Genomic DNA, 15,450 nt, shown 5'->3' on the forward strand with positions numbered 1-15,450 from the left:
TGGTGAAAGTGGGGTGTTGAAGTCCCCTACTATGATTGTGTTATTGTCGATTTCCTCTTTTATGGCTGTTAACATTTGCCTTATGTATGGAAGTGCTCCTATGTTGGGTGCATAAATATTTACAATTGTTATATCTTCTTCTTGGATTGATTCCTTGATCATTATGTAGTGTCCTTCTTTGTCTCTTGTAGTAGTCTTTATTTTAAAGTCTATTTTGTCTGATATGAGAATTGCTACTCCAACTTTCTTTTGATTTCCATTTGCATGGAATATCTTTTTCCATCCCCTCACTTTCAGTCTGTATGTGTCCCTAGGTCTGAAGTGGGTCTCTTATAGACAGCCTATATACTGGTCTTGTTTTTGTAACCATTCAGCCATTCTATGTCTTTTAGCGGGAGCATTTAATTCATTTGCAATTAAGGTAATTATCAAATGTATGTTCTTATTACCATTTTCTTAATTGTTTTGGGTTTGTTTTTGTAGGTCTTTTCCTTCTTTTGTGTTTCCCGCCTAGTGAAGTTCCTTTAGCATTTGTTGTAGAACTGGTTTTGTAGTGCTGAATTCTCTTAACTTTTGCTTGTCTGTTAAGGTTTTAATTTCTCCATCGAATCTGAATGAGATCCTTGCTGAGTAGAGTAATCTTGGTTGTAGGTTTTTCCCTCTCATCACTTTAAATATGTCCTGCCACTCCCTTCTGGAAGAGTTTCTGCTGCAAGATCAACTGTTAAACTTATGGGGATTCCCTTGTATGTTATTTGTTGTTTTCCCTTGCTGCTTTTAATATTTTTCCTTTTATTTAATTTTTGATACTTCGATTAATATGTGTCTCGGCATGTTTCTCTTTGGATTTATCCTGCATGGTACTCTCAGCCCTTCCTGGACTTGATTGACTATTTCCTTTAGGGACGTTTTTGACTATAATCTCTCCAAATATTTTCTCAGACCCTTTCTTTTTCTCTTCTTCTTCTGGGACCCCTACAATTCGAATGTTGGTGCATATAATGTTGTCACAGAGGTCTCTGAGACTGTTCTCAATTCTTTTCATTCTTTTTTCTTTATTCTGGCAGGCCGATTCTTAACCACTGCACCACCAGGGAAGTCCAGGATTTTGGAATTTTGAAATTTAGAGTTGTTTCCCCTAATTCCTAGCTCTAAAGAACATTTAATAAAATGTTTCTTAATTTCATCATCCAGTGCTAACTGCTGTTAACATTTTAGTATATGTTCTTTCAGCTCATGCATGTGGGCATGGGCATGCATATGTAGGGCCTTAACTATGCTTACACCCCTACTTCCCTATCGATACTTTTGAGCTTTAAGCTTTTTCGCTGGCAATAAGATAATGGAATGTCCCCGCCCTGGGCAGAAACCGCTCTGAGCAAACAAGTATGGCGGGGGATGAAACCTCAGCAAACCAGTATGGCGGGTGATAAGAATGATTAAGCCAGAGTTTAAAGGTCGCCCTAGCCAACCATAACTCATGTGACTCAACCCCCACTCCGGTAAATGCAAAGCAGGCATCCAACAGCTAACCAATCAAGGAACTAGAGCCAAGTCCCCACTCCGGTCCAGGAACAAACAAACCAATGAGAAAAAAACCCTTGATATATCCACACTTTGCATAATGAAAACTATAAAATGTATGTAATTCCGCTTGGGGGGGTTCCTCTTCGGCCTCCTGCGTGAGGACCAAGGAACCCCGGTGCACCGGCTCCTAATAAACCTCTTGCGTGTTGCAGCGACTCTCGACTCTTGGCGGTTCTTGGGCGAGCTGGGACCCCTCAGAGACCGTTCAGGTCTAACACATACACAGACACACACATGCACATTTTAATGAGATCATGTTATTTATTCTGCTTTGTAGCTTCTCTTTTTCATTTAGAAATATATTATGGACTTTTTCCTATATTAATAAACTTTTTTACCTCATTAGGTTTAATACTTACAGAATTTTTAAAATAATGTTTTTAGGATTGTACTATGATTAGCTTAATATCTCAGAGTCTTTTTATATGTAGGGTTTTAAAAAATCTTTATTTTAGATACATTTTTAAATGTTGACCTTAGTTTTTAAAAATGTTTTCTATGTTTTAAGACACATTAGAAAATAAACCAATTATATTCTGCGTCTTGCATTTCATTATATTTTGGACCAACGCACACTTTGAGAACCATGGAGAATATCCATCTCCCTCTTTTAGAAGAGGCCAAGCTCTCCTATATAGATGATACTTTTTAAAGACCCTAGAAAAACTCAATGACAATCAGTAATTTTTTTTCTTCCTTAGGAAAAAAAAAAGTGTTTCCACCCCATTCCATTGCCAAGAAGAGCCTTGTGACTTAAATTAATCTGCCTCCCTTTCTGTGATATTTAGTCCACTGGTAAAACTCCCAGAGTCAACTTCAAAGTAAGTTGAGATCCATACCTATTTTACTGTCTGTCTGTTTCTGAGTTTCTTCACCCCTTGTTTTGGAGTTTTCCAATCTGTTACTATAGAACTCAATCCTGTCCCTTTTGTTGACAGGTTGCCAGGATACATCCTGGCAACAAAGGCTGGGGTTCCTGTTCCAGGCAGCCAGCCTCACATACTACATGAACTCTTGCAAGAGGGGATGTGAACCGTGGAGCTCCCAGCTATTCGGCTCCTGTTTCCGCCAACTCCCTCACTGAGGGGTTCAGCAGGCCATGACAAAAGCCAAAATAGAAAGATGAAGAACAACTGTTACAAGGTGAGTTTCCCAGAAGGTGTTCTTTCTTGGTTGTCTGTCTCAAATTTTACCTTTCAACTAGCAATAATAATCTTGATCTCTTCCACTTCCTTCTTACCACTATGTAGTAATATTTCCTTGCTAAAGAAAAGGAATCCAAAGAAAAGTAACCAGTTCTTAAGTTAAAAAAAACCCTCAACTACTACTAAACAAATGAACAAATATCGTTTTACTTTATTGGATTATTCTGACAATAATTGAGCTATGGATTAAATGTTTTAATGGCTAAAAGAATCAAATTCCATTTAAAGGGATGATTTTTAAAATTTTCTTAAGAAAAGTTGATAAAATATATTTTTAACATAAATTCAGAATTATATGTTTATAAGCCAGATTATCCATGGAAGAAAAGGGGTGATAAAGGCTATAGTTACTCAGTTGACTTGGTAGTTTTTTTTTAATTGAGATAAAATTCACATGGAGTGAAATGTAACTGATCTTAAGTTTAAATTCAAGTTCCTAAAAAAACAATGAATTTGATATATATATATACAACCATGTAAACCATCACCTTAATCAAGACATAGGACATTTCTATCACTCAGAAAGTTTCCTCACATCCCTTCCAGTCAGTCTCCCCTCCATAGGCAACCACTGTTCTGATTTCTATTACTAGAGAATAATTTGGCTGTTCATGAATTCTATATGAGTAGAATCATACAGTATGTATTCTTGTATCTGACTTCATTGGCTCAGCAGAATATTTCTGAGATTGTTCTGGTTGCTGTGTATATAAGTAGTTCAATTCCTTTTACAGGTGAGTATTAATGCAGTATAGAATTATTCCACATCTGTTTATCTATTTTCCTATTGATTGATATTTGGTTTGTTTCCAGTTTGGGTCTCCTATAATTAAAGCTGATCTAAACATTCTTGCACAAGTCTTTTGGTGGACATATGTTTTCATTTATCTTGGGTTCAGACCTAGGACTAAAACTGATGGATGATAGGGTAGACATATGTTTAACTTTATAAGGAGCATGAAATGATATGTCACCGTGGTTATAATTTGCATTTCCTTCATGACTAATGAAGTTAAGCATTTTTACACAAGCTTGTTGGAGATTTGCATCTCTTCTTTGTTAAGTATCTATTCATATTTCTTGCCCGTTTTAAATGTGTTTTTCTTTTTATATCATCTTTATTGATACATGATTCACATACAATAAAATGCACCCATTTTAAGGGCACAGTCTGATGAGTTTTGACAAGTGATTACATCCATTTTACCACCAATGATAAAATATAAGAATATGTCCATTAACTTTGTATTTCATTCTCCACCCACCTACCCACCAAGTAATCACTGATCTACTTTCTGTCAGATTAGCTTTGCATGTTTAGAATTTCATATAAATGAAATAATTCAGTATATTCTCTTTTGCATATGATTTCTTTTATTCAGTATAATATGTTTGAAAGAGATCTATATCATTGTGTGTAATTTGTTCATTTTTATTGTGGAGTAATATTCTGTTGTATGAATGCACCATAATTGGTTTATCCATTTACCTGTTAATGTGTATTTATGTTGTTTCCAGTTTTTCACTGTTAAGAGTTGTTATGAACATTTGTTTTATATTCTATTTGTGGACATATATTTTCATTTCTCTAGGATATTTAGGGACAGAATGTCCATGTCATTAGGTAGGTATATATTTAACTTTATGAGAAATTGCCAGATGGTTCTCCAGAGTGGTTGTGATGTTTCACATGCCCACCAAGCATATATGGGAGTTTTGGTTTTTTCACATCCTAACACTTGATATTGGCAATTTTTTAAATTTTAGCCATCCTAGTGTGTGTACAGTGGTATCTCTGTGGTTTTAATTTTCATTTTCCTGACGAACAAAAAGTAATGATATATACTATTGTTTCATGAGCTTATTGATATTTTATACATTTTCTGTTGTGAATAATCTATTCAAAGCTTTTGCCTGAATTAGGCAACCCATATTGGTTTGCTTGCCATATATGTGTCAAATATATGTATTGAAAACATTTCTTCCCAATCTGTGGCTTATCTTTTAATTTTCTTAATGGTATTTTTTAAGAGTAGAAGTTTCTAATTTATATGAAGTACGATTTTTAATTATTTTTCTTTTAGGTTTAGTGCTTTTTGTGTTTTGTCTAAGAAATCTTTGAAAATATTGAGGTCGTAAAGTATTTTCCTATACTTTCTTCTAGAAGCTTTATAGTTTTAATTTTTATATGTAGTTCTATGGTCCACCTTGAGTTAATTTTTGTGTTTGGTGACAGTAGATGGTTGATATTCATTTTTCCGCTACATGAATCCAGTGGTTCCACCATCATTTGTTTAAAAGATTTTCCTCACTCTATTGAATTGTCTTGGCATCTTTGTCAAAAAAGAATTGATCACATATGTGAATCAGCCATATTTCTGGACTCTATTCCGCTGCATTAATCTATTTATTTGTCTTTATTGGCATCGTTAATTTTTAATAAGCCAGCTCATCTTGGCTTGCATGTAATGAAATAAATATTCAAAACAGATATACAAGTTGAGTCCTTCCATGACTGCTTGCCAGTGGAACCATGCACAAGAGTTTGAATCAGGTTGGTCATTCTGTCTTATATGTTGTCCAAATCTTTACCTAGGCAGTAATCTGATTTTAAACAATTCTATAATAAGCAAAAGCCAAAACTATACAGTTATAAATTTAATCAAGAATGATAATCCCAGTAAAAGGGATGCATTTTTCAAACCCATTTACAAAGAATGTAGCTTGAACTTAATTTTCATTCATTCAATAATTTATTGTCTACTGTATTCCAGACACTGTTCTAGACAAGGAAAGTGGGAGGAAAATATTTCTTTGTTCATAATTTCTGTAAGGAAACAATACTTATAATCTCTACTCTATTGCCTGTTTAACAGTGTATGTCTCACAATTACAGAGAAAAGAAACCCTATGCCTGATAAAATAAGCATCAGATTAAAAGTTTCCTATGAATTGGAATGAATTTCTGTCATTCCTATGAATTGACAGAAAATTATCAGCACTAAAATGTTTAATAAGGAAAAACATTTCCTCAGTCTTTCCAAGGTTGCTATCACTGTCATAAATATCCATTTCTTTTGAGCCTGAGAATGTAAGCTATCATTTCTGTCAGTTGCATTTTCCAACTTGTTTTAGAAATTGAATCCTATATATTATTTCTAAGAGAACTTTGTTCACAAACTGGACCTTAATATGCCTGTTTCTTTTCTGGATCTATATAATTTAAATGAATATTATTTTATTCTAATATATATTTTTAAATTTTTGAATTTTATTTTATTTATTTTTTTATACAGCAGGTTCTTATTAGTCATCAATTTTATACACATCAGTGTATACATGTCAATTCCAATCACCCAATTCATCACACCACCATCCCCACACCCCATCGTTTTCCCCACTTTGTGTCCATACGTTTGTTCTCTACATCTGTATCTCAACTTCTGCCCTGCAAACCAGTTCATCTGTACCTTTTTTCTAGGTTCCACACACATGTGTTAATATACGATATTTGTTTTTCTCTTTTTGACTTACTTCACTCTGTATGACAGTCTCTAGATACATCCACATCTCAATAAATGACCCAATTTCGTTCCTTTTTATGGCTGAGTAATATTCCATTGTATATATGTACCACAACTTCTTTATCCATTTGTCTGTGGCTGGTCATTTTGGTTGCTTCCATGGCCTAGCTATTGTAAATAGTGCTGCAATGAACATTGGGATGCATGTGTCTTTTTGAATTATGGTTTTCTCTGGGTATATGTCCAGTAGTGGGATTGCTGAAGCATATGGTAATTCTATTTTTAGTTTTTTAAGGAACCTCCATACTGTTCTCCATAGTGGCTGTATCAATTTACATTCCCACCAACAGTGCAAGAGGGTTCCCTTTTCTCCCCACCCTCTCCAGCATTTGTTGTTTGTAGATTTTCTGATGATGCCCATTCTAACTGGTGTGAGGTGATACCTCATTGTAGTTTTAATTTTCATTTCTGTAATAATTAGTGATGTTGAGCAGCTTTTCTTGTGCTTTTTGGCCATCTGTATATCTTCTTTGGAGAAATGTCTATTTACGTCTCTGCCCATTTTTGGATTGGGTTGTTTGTTTCTTTAATATTGAGCTGCATGAGTTGTTTACATATTTTGGTGGTTAACCCTTTGTCTGTTGATTCATTTGTAAATATTTTCTCCCATTCTGAGGGTTGTCTATTCGTCTTGTTTATGGTTTCCTTTGCTGTGCAAAAGCTTTGAAGTTTCATTAGGTCCCATTTGTTTATTTTTGTTTTTATTTCCATTACTCTAGGAGCTGGGTCAAAAAGGATCTTGCTGTGATTTATGTCATAGAGTGTTCTTCCTATGTTTTCCTCTAAGAGTTTTATAGTGTCCAGTCTTACATTTAGATCTCGAATCCATTTTGAGTTTATTGTTGTGTGTTGTATTAGGGAGTGTTCTAATTTCATTCTTTTACATGTAGCTGTCCAGTTTTCCCAGCACCACTTATTGAACAGACTGTCTTTTCTCCATTGTATATCCTTGCATCCTTTGTCATAGATTAGTTGACCATAGGTGCATGGGTTTATCTCTGGGCTTTCTATCTTGATCCATTGATCTGTTTCTGTTTTTCTGACAGTACCATATTGTATTGATTACTGTGGCCTTGTAGTATAGTCTGAAGTCAGGGAGTTTGATTCCTCCTGCTCCATTTTTTTCCCTCAAGACTGCTTTGGCTATTCAGGGTCTTTTGTGTCTCCATACAAATTTTAAGATTTTTTGTTCTAGTTCTGTAAAAAATGCCATAGGTAATTTGATAGGGATTGCATTGTATCTGTAGATTGCTTTGGGTAATATAGTCATTTTCACAATATTGATTCTTCCAACTCAAGAACATGGTATATCTCGCCATCTGTTTTTATCATCTTTAATTTCTTTCATCAGTGTCTTATAGTTTTCTGCATACAGGTATTTTGTCTCCCTAGGTAGGTTTATACCTAGGTATTTTATTCTTTTTGTTTTAATGGTAAATGGAAGTGTTTCCTTAATTTCTCTTTCAGATTTTTCATCATTAGTGTATAGGAATGCAAGAGATTTCTGTCCATTAATTTTGTATCCTGCAACTTTACCAACTTCATTGATTAGCTCTAGTAGTTTTCTGGTGGCATTTTTAGGGTTCTCTATGTATAGTATCATGTCATCTGCAAACAGTGACAGTTTTACTTCTTCATTTCCAATTCATATTCCTTGTATTTCTTTTTCTTCTCTGATTACCATGCCTCGGACTTCCAAAACTATGTTGAATAACAGTGGCAAGATTGAACATCGTTGTCTTGTTCCTGATCTTAGAGGAAATGCTTTCAGTTTTTCGCCATTGAAAATGATGTTTGCTGTGGGTTTGTCATATATGGCCTTTATTATGTTGAGGTAGGTTCCCTCTATGCATACTTTCTGGAGAGTTTTTATCATAAGTGGGTGTTGAATTTTGTCAAAAGATTTTTCTGCATCTATTGAGATGATCATATGGTTTTTGTTCTTCAATTTGTTAACATGGTGTATCACATTGACTGATTTGTGTATATTGAAGAATTGTTGCATCCCTGGGATAAATCCCACTTGATCATGCTGTATGATCCTTTTAATGTGTTGTTGGATTCTGTTTGCTAGTATTTTGTTGAGGATTTTTGCATCTGTATTCATCAGTGATATTGGTCTGTAATTTTCTTTTTTTGTAGTATCTTTGGTTTTGGTATCAGGGTGATGGTGGCCTCATAGCATGAGTTTGGGAGTGTTCCTTCCTCTGCAATTTTTTGGAAGAGTTTGAGAGGGATGGGTGTTAGCTCTTCTCTAAATGTTTCAAAGAATTCACCTGTGAACCCATCTGGTCGTGGACTTTTGTTTGTTGGAAGATTTTTAATCACAATTTCAATTCCATTACTTGTGATTGGTCTGTTCATATTTTCTATTTCTTCCTGGTTCAGCCTTGGAAGTTTATACCTTTCTAAGAATTTTTCCATTTCTTCCAGGTTGTCCATTTTATTGTCGTAGAGTTGCTTGTAATAGTCTCTTAAGATGCTTTGTATTTCTGTGGTGTGTGTTTTAACTTCTCCTTTTTCATTTCTAATTTTATTGATTTGAGTCCTCTCCCTTTTTTTCTTGTTGAGTCTGGCTAATGGTTTATCAATTTTGTTTATATTTTCAAAGAACCAGCTTTTAGTTTTACTGATCTTTGCTATTGTTTTCTTTGTTTCTATTTCATTTATTTCTGCTCTGATCTTTATGATTTCTTTCCTTCTTCTAACTTTGGGTTTTGTTTTTTTCTTCTTTCTCTAGTTCTTTTAGGTGTAAGGTTAGATTGTTTATTTGAGATTTTTATTGTTTCTTGAGGTAGGCTTGTATAGCTATAAACTTCCCGCTTAGGACTGCTTTTGCTACATCCCTTAGGTTTTGGATCATTGTGTTTTCATTGTCATCTGTCTCTAGATATTTTTTTATTTCCTCTTTGATTTCTTCAGTGATCTCTTGGTTATTTAGTAACATATTGTTTACCCTACATGTGTTTGTGTTTTTTACGTTTTTTTCTCTGTAATTAATTTCTAATCTCATAGTGTTGTTGTCAGAAAAGATGCTTGATATGATTTGAATTTTCTTAAATTTACTGAGGCTTGATTTGTGACCCAAGATGTGATCTATCCTGGAGAATGTTCCATGCGCACTTGAGAAGAAAGTATAATCTGCTGGTTTTGGATGGAATGTCCTATAAATATTAATTAAATCTATCTGGTCTATTGTGTCATTTAAAGCTTCTGTTTCCTTACTTATTTTCATTTTGGATGATCTGTCAATTGCTGTAAGTGAGGTGTTAAAGTCCCCCACTATTATTGTGTTACTGTCAATTTGCTCTTTTATAGCTGTTAGTAGTTGCCTTATGTATCAAGGTGCTCCTATGTTGGGTGCATATATATTTATAATTGTTATGTCTTCTTCTTGGATTGATCCCTTGATCATTATGTAGTGTCCTTCCTTGTCTCTTGTAACTTTTTTTATTTTAAAGTCTATTTTATCGGATATGAGTATTGCTACTCCAGCTTTCTTTTGATTTCCATTTGCATGGAGTATCTTTTTCCATCCCCTCTGTTTTAGTCTGTATGTGTCCCTAGGTCTGAAGTGGGTCTCTTGTAGACAGCATATATATATTGGTCTTGTTTTTGTATCCATTTAGCAAGCCTGTGTCTTCTGGTTGGAACATTTAATCCATTCCCATTTAAGGTATGTTCCTATGACCATTTTCTTAATTGTTTTGTTTTTGTTTCTGTAGGTCCTTTTCTTTTCTTGTGTTTCCCAGTTAGGACATTTCTTTTAGCATTTGTTGTAGAGCTAGTTTGGTGGCGCTGAATTCTCTTAGCTTTTGCTTGTCTGTAAAGCTTTTGATTTCTCCTTTGAATCTGAATGCGATCCTTGCTGGGTAGAGTAATCTTGGTTGTAGGTTCTTCCCTTTCATCACTTAAAGTATATCATGCCACTCCCTTCTGGCTTGTAGAGTTTCTGCTGAGAAATCAGTTGTTAACCTTGTGGGAGTTCCCTTATATGTCATTTTTATATGTCATTTTTCCCTTGCTGCTTTGAATAATTTTTCTTTGTCTTTAATTTTCGCCAATTTGATTACTATGTGTCTTGACGTGTTTCTCCTTGGGTTTATCCTGTAAGGGACTCTGTGCTTCCTGGGCTTGGGTGGCTATTTTCTTTCCCATGTTAGGGACGTTTTTGACTATAATCTCTTCAAATATTTTCTTGGGTCATTTCTCTCTCTCTTCTCCTTCTGGGACCCCTATAATGCAAATGTTGTTGCATTTAATGTTGTCCCAGAGGTGTCTTAGGCTGTCTTCATTTCTTTTCATTCTTTTTTCTTTATTCTGTTCTGCAGCAGTGAATTCCACCATTCTGTCTTCCAGGTTTACTTATCCGTTCTTCTGCCTCAGTTATTCTGCTATTGATTCCTTCTAGTGTTGTTTTCATTTCAGTTATTGTATTGTTCATCTCTGTTTGTTTGCTCTTTAATTCTTCTAGGTCTTTGTTAAACATTTCTTGCATCTTCTCGATCTTTGCCTCCATTCTTTTTCCTAGGTCCTGGATCATCTTCACTATCATTATTCTGAATTCTTTTTCTGGAAGGTTGCCTATCTCCACTTCATTTAGTTGTTTTTCTGGGGTTTTATCTTGTTCCTTCATCTCGTACATAGCCCTCTGCCTTTTCATCTTGCCTATCTTTCTGTGAATGTGGTTTTTCATCCACAGGCTTCAGGATTGTAGTTCTTCTTGCTTCTGCTGTCTGCCCTCTGGTGGATGAGTCTATCTAAGAGGCTTGTGTAGGTTTCCTGATCAATATTATTATTTTAAGTAATTTCCCCAAACTCTCTGGTGAATGAAACATTTTCACGAGTATATGCAATTCAAGAAATAAGTTGTGAGTGGTGAAGAATGTGAATGATTCCAGAGCACCCTTCCTGAGTCAGCAGTGGAGATTCCCATGGAGTCTTAAAAACATAGAGAAAGCTTTTCTAAATATTACAGTATACAAGTACAGCAGGAGGCACACACAGTGTTGGGGGCAACAGGAGAGGAAAATATAAAGGAGACAAGTTGCTAACAGTTCAATAGTGACGGCAAACTGCGAATAGAATTTCCACAGTGCAGTGTAACCAAACATTTATTTCAGAGAAGCCTCTAAGAGGACGCTAATGAAGTTCTCTGCAAACAAAATTTAGTAGGATTCTGGTTGCACTAAGTGCATTTTGTAGATTCACATTGATTAATAATTGGATGTTCCACTATTAAAATAAAATGGAGTCTCATATGTATGCTCTAATTCAGGGATTAGGAAACTTTTCCTATAAATTGCCACGTAGTAAGTAATTTAGCCCTCATAGGCAAAAGCAGTCAAGACAAATACATAAATGAGCAAGCATGGCTCTGTTCCAGTAAAACCTGATTTACAAAAAGAGGTGGACGGCTAGCCATGTTTGACCAGTGAGCCCTAGTTTGTCAACACTTGTTCTAATCTTCAAGGAATTCTGATAAGATGTCTTCAAAAATTATACACTGACATTTAAAGAACTGTGGCCTGTTCTTCCTTGGAGTGCCCGGTAATTTTGGGGGGCTCTTTTCAGAAGAAATATGACTTCAAAGGAGAATTAAACTTTGAAAGTAATATGCATTCAGAATGCATGTGGTCAAGAAAGACAATGTATGAATAAGCTCAGCTCAGGAAAGCCTAACTCTGTGTTTTTCTTTCAGTTTTCTACCTAGTCATACAGCACCCGATACATGTGTCTATCTAATCATAAGGCTATCTCTGGTGTGCTTGTCTAGCTCTGTTCTTGGGGGGAGCTCTATGCCATAGATGCTCGTTGCTCATTACTTGATGAGCAGTCTTTACCATAAGGTACAGGGCTTGGTCCAAGCCAATGACTGGATTCTCTTTTCTCTTAGATTTGGTAAATAGACAGTCTTCCTTCAGTATCCTTGGGTGTTTGGATCCAGAACCTCCTGTGGGAACCAAAATTCATGGATACTCAAGACCCTTATACAAAATGGTGTAATATTTGCATATGACGCATGCACATCCTCCAGTATACTTTTAAATCCTCTCTAGATTACTTGTAATACCTAATACAAAGTAAATGCTATGTAAATAGTTGTAAATACAATGTAAATAATATGTAAATAGTTCCCAGTGTATGGCAAATTCAAGTTGGTTTTCTTTTTTAACTTTCTGGACATTTAAAAAATATTTTCAATCTGATGTTGGTTGATTCTGCAGATGCAAAACCCACAGATATGAGTGACTGACTATAGTTATGCTTCTAAATCTAGAATGATAATCCCTTTTTTAAAAATTATTGGAATATAGTTTATTTACAATGTTGTGTTAGTTTCAAGTGTACAGCAAAATGATTCAGTTATACATATACATATATTCATTCTTTCTTGTGTGTGTGTGGTACACGGGCCTCTCACTGTTGTGGCCTCTCCCGTTGTGGAGCACAGGCTCAGCAGCGATAGCTCACGAGCCTAGCTGCTCTGCGGCATGTGGGATCTTCCTGGACCAGAGCACGAACCCGTGTCCCCTGCATCGGCAGGCGGATTCTCAAACAATGCACCACCAGGGATGCCCCATATATTCATTCTTTTTCAAATTCTTTACCCATATAGGTTATTACAGAATATTGAGTAGAGTTCCCTGTGCTATACAGTAGGTCCTTGTTGGCTATCTATTTTATATATAGTTGGTGTATATGTTAATCCCAAGCTCCTAGTTTGTTCCTCACCCTACCCCAGTATTTCCCCTTTGGTAACCGTGACTTTGTTTTTGAAATCTGTTAATCTGTTTCTGTTTTATAAATAAATGCATTTGTATCATGTTTTAAAATTAGATTCCACATATGAGTGATATATTTGTCTTTCTCTGCCTGACATACTTCACTTAGTATGATAATCTCTAGGTCCATCCATGTTGCTGCAAATGGCATTGTTTCATTCTTTTTTATGTCTGAGTAATATTCCATTGTATATATGTACCACTTTTGCTTTATCCATTCATCTGTCAATAGTCATTTAGGTTGCTTGCATGTCTTGACTATTGTAAATAGTGCTGCTATGAACATTGGAGTGCACGTGTCTTTTCAAAGCATGGTTTTCTCCAGATGTGTGCCCAGGGTTGGGATTGCTGTATCATATGGTAACTCTATTTTTAGTTTTATAAGGAACCTGCATACTGTTCTCTATAGTGGTTGTACCAGTTTACATTCCCACCAGTGGTGTAGGTGGGGTCCCTTTTCTCCACACCCTCTCCAGCATTTATTGTTTGTAGACTATTTGATGATGGCCATTCTGACCAGGGTGAGGTGGTCCCTCATTGTAGTTTTGATTTGCATTTCTCTGATAATTAGTGATGTTAAGCATCTTTTCATGTGTTTTTTGGCCATCGTATGTCTTCTTTGGAGAAATGTCTATTTAGATCTTCTCCCCATTTTTTGATTGGGTTGTTTGTTTTTTTTTATATTGAGCTGCATGAGCTGTTTGTATATTTTGCATATTAAACCCTTACAGTCACTTTGTTTGCAAATATTTTCTCCCATTCTGTTGGTTGTCTTTTCATTTTGTTTATTATTTCGTTTGCTGTGCAAAAGCTTTTAATTTAATTAGGTCCCATTTGTTTATTTTTTTTTAAATTTTCATTACTCTAGAAGGTGGATCCAAAAAGACATTGCTGCAGATACTAATCCCTTGAGTTAATATTGTTAGGAATATTAAACAAGGGTTAGATGGTCAGATATTCCTAAGACTTTAGAAAATACCACAAAACTAGCTTTTAATTCTTTCTTTCCAAAAGTCCTTTTCTGTTTTTATTCATCTATTTAATTAATGAGCTTGATTCTTGTTTAAAAATTTAGGTTAAAATTAAGCTAATCTTACTCAGCTCATTCAACATTCAACATATTTTGTCAATGCCTACAACGTGCCTGGCATTGGACTAGGTGCTGGGCATCTAACTATGTAGAGAGCAAATGAGCCCTAATGTTCATGGAGATTACATCCAAGTGAAGGAAAAGAATACTACACAAGTATACAAACAACCAAGGTAAAAACATGCTATAAGAACTGTGAAGAAACTAAACAGCCTTGTCATAACTGTGCACATAACTGTGATAGTGGTGGTGGCAGTGGTACATGTGTGCATGTGTATGTTCATGTGTGTGCATGTGTGCACAAGTTTCTGTATGTTGCATGTGTGTCTATGTGTGTGTGTATTTCTGTGAGTGTGCGTTTTAGGAAGAAACAAAGGAATTACTTGAGAAAGAGTAGTCAGGAAGGGTCTGTCTGTTTGAGTCAATGATTTTTTTTTTTTTTTTTTTTTTTGTGGTATGCGGGCCTCTCACTGTTGCGGCCTCTCCCGCTGCGGAGCACAGGCTCCGGACGCGCAGGCCCAGCGGCCATGGCTCACGGGCCCAGCCGCTCCGCGGCATGTGGGATCCTCCCGGACCGGGGCACGAACCCGCATTCCCTGCATCGGCAGGCGGACTCTCAACCACTGCACCACCAGGGAAGCCCTGAGTCAATGATATTTTAACAGAGATCTGGAAAATGAAATGAGAAAGCTATGCAAAGACGGGGAAGATTCTAGGCAGTGGCAAGAGCATGTGCAAAGCTCCTTTTCAGTCTCTCCCCTAACCTACCCCGAGTGAGAACGAGTTTGGTTTATTTGAGGAACCAAAAGGTGAACACGGATGAAACACAGTACAGGTGGGAGAGAGTAAAGGGAGACCAAAGCAGAGGCTTAGGGGCACACCAGGTTCCTGAGGTTCAAGAGTTTGGATTTTATTTTGAGAATAGTGCAACAACCACAGAACATTTAATCAGAGGAGGTATAGGATTTGTTTTATAACCTAAGTAGGTGCATATGACTGCTCTGAAAAAAGAAAGATTAGGCAGTGGGAGTTGTTATTCACCCACTATGCATGAAACAGCATGTGGATGGCGAGGCACACCCATTCACCTGCGTGGCAGTAAGCTTAGGAGGGCAGGCAAAACATCACAAGAAGTTTTCCAACATCACTGGAAGAATGGAGACAGGTGTGAAAGAATAGGGAAAGGAGAGGCATTAAGA

The 15,450-nt window shown here is 36.0% G+C and overlaps 1 protein-coding gene across 2 annotated transcripts in view; it reads left to right on the forward strand.

The window, feature by feature from the left end:
* Positions 1-2,586: 2,586 nt before the first annotated feature.
* Positions 2,587-15,450, forward strand: part of LOC131754360 (zinc finger protein 474-like) — a 71,521-nt gene continuing 58,657 nt past the window's right edge. The window contains exon 1 of one of the 2 annotated variants that reach the window (XM_067033372.1): positions 2,587-2,730. The gene's annotated coding sequence lies outside the window, so the exon portion shown is untranslated. The remainder of the gene's footprint in view (positions 2,731-15,450) is intronic. The other variant, XM_059059874.2, reaches the window with a different exon arrangement.

Source organism: Kogia breviceps, chromosome 4 (assembly GCF_026419965.1).
Source record: "Kogia breviceps isolate mKogBre1 chromosome 4, mKogBre1 haplotype 1, whole genome shotgun sequence".
Taxonomy (NCBI): Eukaryota; Metazoa; Chordata; class Mammalia; order Artiodactyla; family Physeteridae; genus Kogia; species Kogia breviceps.